At 45.3% G+C, this 13005-nt stretch overlaps 1 pseudogene; it reads right to left on the bottom strand.

Annotated features, from left to right (window-relative positions):
• Window positions 1-10763: 10763 nt before the first annotated feature.
• On the bottom strand, window positions 10764-12229 carry LOC149336375 (uncharacterized; annotated as a pseudogene).
• Between the last annotated feature and the right edge of the window lie 776 nt (window positions 12230-13005).

Below are 13005 nucleotides of genomic sequence, written 5' to 3'. Positions count from 1 at the left end.
GCCTAGTCCATTCTTTCGGCCTGAGCGTTCTCGGGGAGATCCGTGATAGTGTGCCCATGGCAGAATCGTGTATACTGAAACTATACGACACAATATATATACGAGCGGGAAACAACAAAAACAACCTGCAGCGCGAGCTATACCTGGATCACGGATTAATCAAATCATCAAGCACATCCACAGTAGCAAGCAACAGCGCCCTTCCGTACGCTTGTGCCCAGAGTCGAAGGTACTGGTACGCCCCACTGTGAACGAAGCTCCCAACATCCAACTTTTAGATTAGCTTATTTAAGGCCAGTGCTTCCACTCCTTCGTCTCCATCCTATCCGCTACTAAACGACTGCCACAGCTAGTGCTTCAACATCGTATTTGTGGCGTGCAAGTTCTGACTGTCGCACTTAGTTGGCACCCATTGTTGAAGAGGCACCGTATATTTTAAGTGTTTAACATCATAAGGGACGCTGCCCAGTTTGCAGGAAATATAATGCTTTAGATTTTCACACGGCTGTGTTGGGTTTTCTGACAGGTTACCTTTTCGCTGGTTGGTTATCGCCGCAGCCTTGTCGCCAGACGCGTACACTTGAGTTGGACATGAACTGTGGTTTGAGGAAGCTGTCGTGGCGTCCCGGCGATGACGCTCACATGTCGTTCGAAGCGAAAAACTACGCTTCGTTCCGGGCATCTCTTGTGGCGGGGCTCTTCGCTGCATGGAGGATGGAGTCCGCTGTGTGGGGCACATCGAGCCTACGTAGCTCGACTCGCTGATCGCAGTCACCGAGGGTCAAACCGTGGTAAGCGTAAGTGTTTCATTAACTTACATAGTGTAACTTTGAAACAATAAAGACGGAAATAAATTAATTTTGCAGCGAACTTAAACCGACACTGCAGAGGCTGCAGAGCGCCAATACGATTATACGATCGGATCGGATTGGATTGAATACAACGTCTGACTTGATGGCAATCACGATGTTGCTGCCGCGCCAATTTCGTGATCGATGGAAAACTGGCACTAATCGTAACCTATTTGTTCTACAATTTTGCGAACTATTTTATTTTATACTTATTTTACAAGATGCACTACTTTGCGTGCATTTTTTGAAAAAATTGTTCCAAAACTGCTTGTGTTATTACTCCGCCAAATTGGGCAGACCTTGCTTTGTTGGTTGGCCTGTTGGTGGAAGATGGCTGCCTCCAGGGTGCAAGATGCATTTCTTAAAAATTTTTATGCGCATTGCTCAATGGCACATTGCTTGGCTGCATATTCGCAGTCTTTCAGCAGCGATTTCTAGCAGTTCCCTTTGTAATATGACGAGGCATTTCTTCTTAACGTGTGAAGTCAGCCCCCGCAAATGCTTTCGTTCTACAGGCGCTTCATCGCATAGATTTTGTGTATTTCTGGAGGCATTGCGATTTCAGCGATACAGTCCGCCGCTGCTGGTCTGTCATTGCTTTATTTTTTACCCTCCAGTAGCAAACCTGTTGTGTGCTCTACTTCTGGTATTTGGTGACTTCTCATCACGACCTACTCTTCTCTGTATCCCTCATTAGATATCCACCGCAAAACACTCCCGTCGTGATGTGGTAGCTCGTAGTGGAAGCTGTGACGCCAAATAAGGTTTAGTGGACCATTGTCGAGGTGGATTAAATTTTGGTGTTGTTACATTGTCAGGACATGCTCAAGTGCCTAGCACGTGCATTGTGGCGAGATATTGGTACCGACTTCAAATTGGAGAACCGCAAAATGCTGAAGAACGTGCTGTTTGGCTGGGTCGGATTTTTGCTGTGCTGTGGGCACGCAGTATGCAATACAAACCTCTTCTGGTTGTTTATCGCCAATTTATAAGCGTGTATGCTTTGACATCTTTGCCACTCAGTAAACAAGTTGAAATGAGTTACCTGTCTGTGTTGCATTTGTGCCTTCCCACTGTAGTTTTTCCTAACACTGGCACACTATGCATTCGACCAAATAAATGTTAGTGTACCAACCTCAAGAATGCGCACTTTACGAGAATCAAGTGTGTGTTAACTAAACACACACTTGATTCTCGTGAAGTGCACATTTTTCATGAACAGTATTATTATTTCGTGACTAAACTATGAACACTACAGATAGCAAAAACTTTCCTTGTTAAAGGGCATGTGGGGTACTCATGCAAGCTGTCATCCAAAAAGCTGTGGCTATCCCATCTTTCAGCACAAGTTATAGGAAACACACAAAACTGTAATATTCCAGCATTGCAAGCTCAAAATAAAATTTTGGCTCATAACAGCACGAACAGCTCATGACAAATGCAATAACAGGAGGACTGACATGTCCAGATGTGAGTTGCAGGCAGTGTAAGGTCTGCTGAGGGGTGTGTTCAGAGTTCACTTTGAAGCTAAGTAGTTGCATTATATTTCAATTCCTAACAGGCAACCTGTGATGAAGCCTACTGCGTTGATTGCAGTGCCGCAACACAGCCTAGCGAGAGGGGCAAGCATTTTGTAGGTGCACTTGTGGTGCTTTTCCATGCCACCTGCTTGCTTTTATAGGCATGAGCATGTGTGCTCTGTTGAACCCACATGTAATGTATGCCAGCTGACTGCGCTAAGATGAGAGCATCTAGGCAAGGGATGTTTTCAGCCAAACATACATATCTAATCATTCATAATGTGGTTGCTGCCAAAGCAGCTGACAGCAGCAGGCTTTAGATGCACATTTAAACAATCTTCCTTTTTCATGAGATGTGTCACCTTACAGGGAGGGCGTCAAAACTCGTCTGCCACCCATAAAAATTTGTTGAAAACAAATGCTCGTTGCTGACACAGGTGCGGTCTGATTCCACAAGGTGCCAACTATGCCTGCAAAGTGGCAAGAACCACTATCTGTTGCCTGCGCCTGTCTTTAACATGAACTGCACTAGCACCGCTGAAGGTTTGTTTCCAACCTGTGAAGCAGCTCAAGGAGGCGAGATGCACGTGCGCAGAGCGGCCATGTGAAACAGCTGGATTGCAGTGCTGCCTGGGCACTGCAGGTTGCCCATGAACACAACGATGATGAGTGTTAAATCCTGAATGCACCCATTTCACCGAAGCGGTGGCCTAGTCGTTTCGGCCTCCGCCTCGCATGCGGAAGGTGCGGCGTTCGATCCCCAGTGCCGCCGGGTACCCACCGGTTTCTTTGATGGGTACAAGATTTCCCCTGGCCTGGTGCTCGGCGCATGTGGGCTGAGATGCGTGGAAAAAGGGTCTAGGCCACAGCTGCCTTGACGGATCAGAGATATGTTCCCCCGTCAAGCAACCCTAAATCCGCCTCGTGTGGTAGAAGCCCGACTTGTGGCCCTTTTCTCATGAATGTGACGAAGTTCTCTGCCTTTGACAAAGTTTGCTTTGTACCTGTCTTCAAGCCCACAGTGACGGGATCTGAAGGCACAGGCTCCTTTCCCAAGCAATGCAACCCTAGGAAGCCGAGCACCAGGCCGGGGCATGACTTGCACCCATTTTGAGAAAACTGGTGGGTACCCAGCCGGCAGCAGGGGTTGAACCTACCACCTCCCAAAGCCGAGGCGGGTGCTCTGCCACGAGGCCACGGCCGCATCAACCACAAAATAATGCTAGCTAAGCTCAAGCACTGGGGTTTCCGCGGGCAGTTTCTTGGCATAATTCAGTCTTACTTGAGTTCTCGATTGCAACAAGTAAAAATAAACAATGACTTATCTGATACTAGGCACATCGTTTCAGATGTACTGCAAGGTAGTATCTTGGGGCCATTGCTGTTTATTCTCTATGTTAACGACATTGTCTGTATTAGTAGACTTCCAATTTTCGTCATTTATGCTGACGACACCACTTTATTCTTTAGAGCTGCACAGTTGCCATATCTCGAAAAACAAGGCACAAAATGTTTGCAGTTGCTCCTAGAATGGTCTGAAAATAATTTATTAAATATAAACACTGCCAAAACGAAGGCTGTGCTTTTCAGGCCTTGTAATAAGTTGACAAATATGCCACCACTCTATTTAAGGATCGGTTAGTCACTTTATAGAAACAGTCCCTGCGGTAAAAAGCTTTGGTGCTATTTTTAATGAAAACTTGAACTGGAATGATCCCGTTGACGTGGTGGTGAACAAGCTTTCAAAGGTTGTCGATATTTTGTGTCGACTGAAATCTTTCATGCCGAAGATTAAGAAAATGTTGTACAGTGCGTTGTTTTCTTCTGTTGTAAATTATTGCTTTTTGGTATGGGGTGCCACGTCTTTTACGAATATTAACCGCTTGTATCTCCTTCAAAAGAAAGCTTTTCGAAATGTAATGAATGCTCCTCGGCTAGAACACTCCGAACCGATTTTCAATGAACTTAGACTTATACGTTTGCCACAGCTGTTTGAAACTTTACTTCTACGGCAGTATAAAGCCCGTGTTGATAAAACTAATTGTCCAACGCTAAAGCTGTCAGCCTTGCAATGCGGAGAACAAAAATACCCTACGTGAGCGACATTAAAATGGTATGTACCAAGGATACCAACAAATTATGGTTGTCAAATGTTGAGCTGCACTCTCCCATGGCATTTAAGTAAGGAGTCCAAAATGATTAACACCTAATACCAGATTTGTTGTTTCTGTTTCTTTTGTTTTCCAAAAGTGCCATGTTATGTACGACTGCAATGCCTCTGTAGGGTGTGTCGGCCTCATCAAGCTTTTCCATTGGCTTTTTGTCGGCACACCCAACATCGTCATGATGTTAAATAAAATAATTCTGATTTCAAGTGTTTGTCAATGCAACTTTCAAGTCACCTCCAAAAGTAAATTATTGAGGTCGCTTAATTATTTTCATAAAGCAGTTAAAAGTATAAGAATAATTGCAGTATAGGTATTTGGAAGAAATTCCTCACCAATATTAATTACGATGATTTTTATGCATCAACGCAGCATCATGAAGAGTGCTTCACTGTTTCACGCTTTGTGCTCAGCGTTAGTATGCAATGACACACTACTTCATAGTGGTGCAAGTAGCTTCTTTATACAGTCATTGCTATATGGACATCAAATGCTCTCCTCGCTACTTTTGCTCTTCTGTGTTCACCTTCTCTGTCATTGGTCTCCTTGCCATGTCCGCTTCGTTTAACTAATTGAATGAAACCTTAAACGTAAATGGGCCTATGTGGTAATGCAGTGGCAAAACCATTCTGTTGCACGAACCAGGATATAGGTTTGATTCCTGGTCTCACGTACATATTTGCATACATGTTTGCCCCCATCCTTTTTTGATATCTCTGTTCTCTGTGTTTCAGCAAATATTCCCTATCCCTTTTATTTCCGCTGGTCACAGCCCAGCCATAGCTTAAGATAGCACATATAGCAATTGCTGCTGCAGGCATACATATTTTCCTACACTTTAACAACAACAGACTTGACTCCATTTTAGGGTGTTACATTAGGGACTGGGATTGACAAGATATAGGACATTGCGGCAGGCACAAAAGTGTGATGGGCAGAATATGGCGGCAATATGGTATGGCTATGATAGTGGTACGGATTTCTCTTGCAGACTAAGTATGAAAATCCCAGTCTGCACATAATTTTAAAGCACACCGAACAACTCCAGGTGAGAACATTGAGAGCAGCATAAACTGCATTGACTCTCTAAGCTTGCTGAAAGCAGTCCACTCCAAAAAATTCAGTAAAATTGTTATTAGAAGATACCAAGCACCATACAGCAACAGCCACAACACATGGAAAACAATAAAATTATGCTGGGTCCCGAGCCAAGTCAACATATGCAGTAGCAAAAGAGCTGAAGGGAGTGCTGCATGAGCATATGACGAGAAACTAGAAAAAGTAAATATTCCGCATAGATTGCTTGAAGCTGGTGGATAGTAAGCTACAAAAGAAATAGCGGACCACTTCAGATAATGCAATCAACAATAAGGTACACCTGGTAAAGCAGAATCTCGGGCAAATCAAAGTCACGTCGAAACCAATGAATGCTTTATTGAACTTATGCCACCTCACATCAGACGTATGCGCCTTACACATAACTTCAGGCCACCGTGGTGGCTCAGTGGCTATGGTGCTCGGCTGCTGACCTGAAAGACGCAGTTTCCATACTGGTCACAGCGGTCGCATTTCGATGGAGGCTAAATTCTAGAGGCCCGTGTACTGTGCGATGTCAGTGCACGTTAAAGAACCCCAGGTGGTCGAAATTATTCCCGAGACCTCCACTACGGCGTCCCTCATAGCGTGAGTCGCTTTGGGATGTTAAACCCCACGAACCACAAACCACATAACTTCATGCTAATAAAACAAGGAAAACCTGTTTGTGAATTAAATGCAAAATTGGTTACGGTAAGACATTTTTTATGCAGAAAGCCCAAAGAAGTAAAAAAAAAGCATTTTACAATTTCCACATAAAAATATCTGTTTGAATCTTAATTTACTGTTAGCAAAGATTGCCACAGCAGATTTACAGTGAGTTAAGTTCCTAAAAGAAGGAAATATCATAAACAAACTGCAGCACATTAAAAGCTAATGGTCTCTGACCGCAGCAACCACTTTTCAACCCTGTGCTTGGCACATGGATAGCCTTAGTTTCTAATGCTCCATAAATCCAAAAACACTCATGCTTAACACGAATCCAAGGTGCTGCGCTGCGCCATGCCTCATTGCCTGCTCTGCACTGGCATGTTTCACCCCATAATTTCAATATATGCCTTGTCAGAGCTACCTGTCGATGAGAGTGCACCGGGGTGAAAGCAGTTCGCTTTTGAACTGCGCGCTGAATATTAGGGAAGTTCTTCTTGCAGTTTTTTCAGTACACCGACAATGGTGCTGCAGAGTTTCGTTGCCATACATTGCAGATGTATGCGGTATTATTTGGTGGGTTTACAAGACTGTTAGGGAGTCACCACGAGCGTGTAGTATGCTTTTCAATAGAGAGTCTGCTATCATCTGTGTATGCAGGCTTCATGAGGTGGAAAACTGAGTGTAGTACTCCCAGAACAGTGCCTTCACTTCACTGCTGTGTGCAGCTGGGGCATCAGCACTTTAAACTGGGCAATTGTGCTCGGTGCCTCAGCTCTTGACAGCATAAAGAGAATGAGGCTAAGCAAACGAGTGTCATTCTTTTTTGGTGCTTTTGTTCATCTTCTTGGCCTCAACTTGCACTTACGGCGTCTCTCATAGCCTTAGTCGCTTTGGGACGTTAAACCCCATCAACAAACAAACAAACAAACAAACAAACTTAGTGTTGCGTCAGCTCGCCACCTTGTTCGAGTCAGCAAGGTGACATCGCTTTCACGGCACAGCAACCTGCCAGAGAGAAGCAAAACAAAAATTTAAGATCTCACTTACATTTTGTACCACCTCTATAAGAAAACTGTAGCTGTGCTCACCGTTGACGCCGGTTTTGTGGCCGCGATACTCGGCCGAAGAAATCTCGAGCCTTCGGGTACTCGCGACGTGCGCGCCGGGTTTCGACAAGCGCGCCCAGCCAAGGAGCGCCGGCGGCTGGCGTAGAGATGGCGCTACGCACGCAGGCGATTTATATAGTGCATTGCTCGGAGTAAGCGTTCATGAAGAAAAATATTTTAATAGCGAAGCGTTTTAGTTTATACACTACACTACATACTCGAAGAAACATAAGCGCGTAGTGCGTTTTGTTTTCTTACTATTTTTGTTTAGAGTGACGTAACCGGAACTTCCGCTGCTGCACTTTCGGGTGTTCGGAAAGACGCTCGCGCGCCCAACGCCCGCGCCGGCGTCGACGAATTCACTCCCGCATAGTCAGCAGCCGAGCGGCGCGCGCTACGGGCGACGTTGACAAGATGGCTGCGCCCTGCTCGCCCACTTCGGAATAAATACATGTCACCGCTGGATTCTTCGACGTGATAGCTCGCTCAGATGGTAGCGGTTCGCTTTTACTTCGCACAGCTCGCCCACGCGTAGAGGTATAAGCGATAACTAGCCTTTGTTTTTCAGATAATTTCTCGATTTTCAAGCTCTTAGGCCTAACTGTATTTACCTCGCAAGAACGACACCTGGTGAAGCAGTTGTCTAGCTTTTAGTCACTTGCTACATTTTCATCTATTAGCAGATCTTCTACTTGGAACGAAAAAAGGCTCGCAATGCACCCATCGTAGTTATCAGCAATTACGGATAAAAAAAATTCTTCTACACAGCATTTATGTGCTTTGGCGTCTTGTCACTAGGTGGCGCTACCGTTTACGCGTGCGCCTGATGGACGGCGCGGCCAGCTAAAAGCGACTCCTCCGAGAGACAACACGCTGCTCGGCCGTTTCGGCCAAGAAACCCGAAGCCCAAGCCTCGGTACTATAGTGAACTAGAACTCGGTACCCTCGGTGTGTCAAACGCCCGTCTTTCCGGATAATAACTATGCTTTCCGGGAAGCACGACGCAGTTTTGGTGGTCAAGCTACAGTGCCAGAGAGAGCTCGCAAGCGCGTCTCTCGGCCGGCGTGGCTCCGCCCAGAGTCACGTGACGCCCGTTCCGGCTCTCATTGGCCCTCTGTCGCTGCCCTCTCCCGGCGTCGGCGCGGCGTCGACGTTTTTATCTGTTTCGACAGAACCCGACGATTTGGCAAAAACGTCCTCTCCGGCGGCAAAAAAACGCTCCGGTGCCGTCGACGCCGACGAATCGCCCGGAAAAACGCTCAAGGCTCAAGGCCTCCGCGCGCCGCCGTGACGTCACGCTCGCGGGATGGGCCTGCAAGTCGGCTTCACCTCGCGCGATACTCCTCGACGGATCTTCAGTGCGCTCCTTACCCCGAGGCCGTCGGTTTATACCGTTTCGTTCATGTAAGGACCAGTAGTAATAAGAACTACTATTACAAAATACTTTCCCGACAGAAACACAATCACTTTTAATGTTGTGGTTTTATTTAGCGTATGCACAAATTAGTGTGCTTTGCGCTGATTGATAGGATCTTACTTCCGCAAGTAAATTTCGCCGCGGTGTCCGCATGGAAATGTTCTGGCCAGGTCATTTACCACAAAATATAAATTCAGTCACCAAAGAATCAATACACGGCATTTAAAGCAATGTAAATACACAGCCTGTTGACAACACAGAAGAAAGGAAGCCAGGAATGAATGGCTAGTGTTTCAAGAAACGAGTGATTTATTACGGTAAACAACACAAAATTGAGGAAAATATATACAATGCAGCATAATCACAGCAAGATGAAACAATACACCTCTTATGCATTTTTAACAACATTTTTAACAATTCCAGTAGTTTTGCGTGCAGTCACTTCATTTCTGTACAGTTTGCAGCTTTCGCTTTGGTTTTGGCATAGCCAGTTTGTTGTTGGCTGCTTTGCATAGATTGTTGAGGAGTGTATTTGCTGCCGCACTGAGGATGTGATGCATGACCTCCTGCGGAGAATGCCCCGAATCGCAGTAGTCAGGCACCTCAAAACTATCAAGAGCATGAGATACGAGTGCTACCAGTGCCTCCTTTTGATTAGCCAGAGCAAGAAACTGCGAAGAATACTGCTGGCTTCTAAGCTTGTCAAGGACAATCTCAGTGAAGAGCACCGCATTGACGACCACTGCTTGGGGGAATTTCAAACCCCCTCTTGTCATGCCTGCAATGAGTACGTTTTCATCTTTGTCTAAATCTGTATTTTCTAAAACAAGCATTTCTTTACACGATGTACACATGAGCTTCTTCAACGCAGCATGCGCACAATATCCAGCAACGTATGTCACAGCTGGCATCCTTGAAGTTTTTTTCTGAATGTCTCCGTTGTAAACTTTTATTGGAAACTGCTCGTGAAATGAGCTGGCAGTTGTCTTCGACACTGGCCGTCCTATGACATCTAAGTCGGGAAGATCTAGGACTTTTTGCAGCCGCAGTTTGCTCTCGGACTCATAAATCTGCCGAACCGAGACATGATATTGAGAACCGCTCAGCTGGCGATATTTTCCGAACCTCTCTTCTAGAGAGTCTGTCTGAAACTTTCCAAGTAGGACATATTTAAACCCAAGCTCCTCTAAATAGTAAAGTGAAATTTCATGCAGAGCGTGGCTTGTGTGTCCGAGAGCCATGTGTGTTTCTGGTGTGAAACGCCCTGCATCATGCTTTAGGCTAGCCCAGTAGTCAAGCCACTCTGTTATCTTCTTCAAAAATTCCAACTGAGGGCATGACGTGGAACTCACAGGATACTGCATCTCATCCCGCAGGCGCTGACCTTTCCTTGGCGTCTTTACATTGACTATCCGCCACCATGTCAGAATTGTAGCAATAAAATCAGCAGTTTCTTTTGCATGCTGTATCTTGGTAGATTTCAGTGCAGCCACTGTGGAGTCATTGAAAATTCGAAGTGCAAGATTCACGTTTTGCCGCTCCATATTCGATGGGTCTAGTGCCTTTAATGATAGGGTTGGTGCTATGTTTAATAGCTCATTTTTCTCTGCATCGTGGAGCTCCCGCAAAGTTCTAAATGATGCTGTCAGAATCGGTGGCTTTGGTTCAGCGCTGTTCGTATCTGGAAAATACATGCATTTTCTTATGCTACGCTGGTTCAACCAGTTATTTCGCACCGACTTTAACACATGAACTGGGTCTAGAATGAAAAACAGTGGCCGAGAAGAATCAGCTGGATGCTGATAGACAATGCTGGCCTTTGGCGGACTTGCGAAAAATTTCATAGCCTTTCGATTTATTGAGTTATTGTCTGAGACAACTGCTATAATTTTCAGTCCAAGTGATTCAAGATTCCCTATTAGTTTGTGTAAGAATTTATGAAGAGTTTCTGCATCAATCTAAGCTACGGGCAGAATTTGAACAACATCTTTGTGGTTTGAAAGAAGGCTTTGTATCATAAAAACATGAGCTGTTTTGGCTGGACTTGAGCTGTTTACTGCAGCGCCTGTGATAAAGCCACCTTTATAATCAAAGTAGCTTTGGAGATGAATCTCGTCCATCATCAGAGTAACAGTCCGCTCATGCTCTTTCATCACGCTCAACACTGTCTTCGTATAGCTCAGGAAGGAAGAGTCGTGCTGCTCTAGGGCAGGGTTTACCTGATATGAAGAGCAGAGGCGCCTTATGGTTACAGGGTGGGGCAACTTCACTTTCATAGAACTTCGGATAAACTTATATGCATGCGGTGATATTGTGTACAGCAGTCCCGCAAAAACAAGCATGTCTGAAGAGTAACGTAAAGCATTTTTCAAAACAAGCTTTACTTGACTGCTTACAAATTTGAGAACTTCCAAGTGCCATCCCTGATTTTCTTGTTGCTGGTACTCCTCGCACACATCATGAAGCAGTAGCAACGCAGTTTCCAGAAGATGGTGAGCCTTTCGGTTTCCATCCGCATAGCATCCACTTTGTAGCTGCTCAACCGACTGCTGCCTGAGGTCTTGCAAGTGTGAAGGCACATTCACAGTTGAAAGGTTCTTGATGCACGATTCTCCAATAAACACCTCAACGCACAGTTCTGCTGACACTGTCACCGAACTACGCACAGCGGGAGCACGATCAAATGACAGATCCAAGAATAGGACCTTTGACTCTTTGACAATCACAGTCCAGAAGTCGGAATTCGAGGAGTTTGAAATTGCATCGCAAAACTCCCTGAAACTGCCTACTTTGTTCTTCCGGTTTTCTTCTGCTTGTGCGGCAACAGAAAGCTCAATAGCTTTTCGCAGCGACGCAGCTTCTAATCGAGCTTTCTTTTCTTCTGGTGCCTCCCGGCCGGACGCTGTCGGGCGAGATAGATACTTCGGGCAGTCGGCGAACACACTGGGCACTGCTGTTTGCTTTAGGTGAACGCGTTCCAGCGGCACTTCAATCACCTTGCCGGTCTGCGCATCTGTGTATGTTGCAGTTCTAACGAAGTCTGCTTCGACAAAATGTTTCTCGCACAGCTGAAAAAAAAAGAGTAATGTATAGTTCTATGCACGCTTACGGGAAACGGATCGAAGCGAGCATGAACACAGACTTAACAAATACCTACAGGCGAGAGAGCTAGTGTGCCGCAATACGCACAACAAACGTAAGGAAAAGCGCTTGTTTTATGTTACATATACATAGAGCATAACCAAAAAAAAAATAAAACGATGCTTACCACAGTATGCTTTGTTAGCGTGAAATTTTCACGAGAAATCGCCTTTGTCCACGCCGCTCTCTGCTGCGGGTCGCTCGGAAACCTGTAGACACGGACACTTGAGACTTTCAGATCGTAGTTAGACTTTCAATTTGGGGCACAGCATGAGCCAGGCATTCTGATCTACCTGTGGGTAAGGAATAGCGTCAATCAGCCGGGGCTCCTTCCACGTCCGCTGCGCGCCCATGTTAGAGCCAGTCTTCGTTTGTGTTGACTATACGCCCGAGACCTTCCAACACAGAGACGCCCGAGGTCAACTCGTCTTTGCTGCTCACTGAGCAGTTTCAGCGCCCTGCCGCCATTCATTTAATTTCAAAAGCGCGCCATTCTGTTCTGCTTTTATTGTAAACCTGTGCACGAAACTTTCAAATCTATCGGTCCGTTATTACTGCATAAGGACAAACTATTCTTTTCAGTATGGTTCGGCCTCTTCGCAGTTTGCATTCCAATGTCTATTCGTTATGATTATTCTTGTAGCTTCCTGTACATTGTCCCATAGAACTAACAATAAAGGTCCCTTTAAATCCTGAATCGAGTATTTGCACTTATTCTCAGTCCGTAAAGCAATCGAATTCGCATCCACTCCTCGTAGGGAGTAGAATTGAATTGAATTGAGTTTATTTCCGTTCGAAACAACGGAGGTGGCTCGAACAAAAAGTGAAAGAAGGCGCCGTTATGCGTATTTTCTTGAGAAAGCTCGAATCTTCGCCATATTTGCCCGCGTAGTATAGGCGTACATCCTGATTATTAATAGAAATTTCAAAAAAGTCTTCTTAATTGCGGTGTAAGTTTTTACCAGTGGCATAAATTTATCTTCAATATTCGCTCTATATTTTCTTTACTGAAAGGTGCGATCGTTGCACCAGTAAATTGGCTATTATCTACACAAACTC

Source organism: Amblyomma mixtum, chromosome 7, assembly GCF_055824585.1.
Source record: "Amblyomma mixtum isolate Tamu chromosome 7, ASM5582458v1, whole genome shotgun sequence".
Taxonomy (NCBI): Eukaryota; Metazoa; Arthropoda; class Arachnida; order Ixodida; family Ixodidae; genus Amblyomma; species Amblyomma mixtum.
Note: the sequence above shows the minus strand (reverse complement) of the source record. Positions and strands in the feature narration are given on the sequence as shown.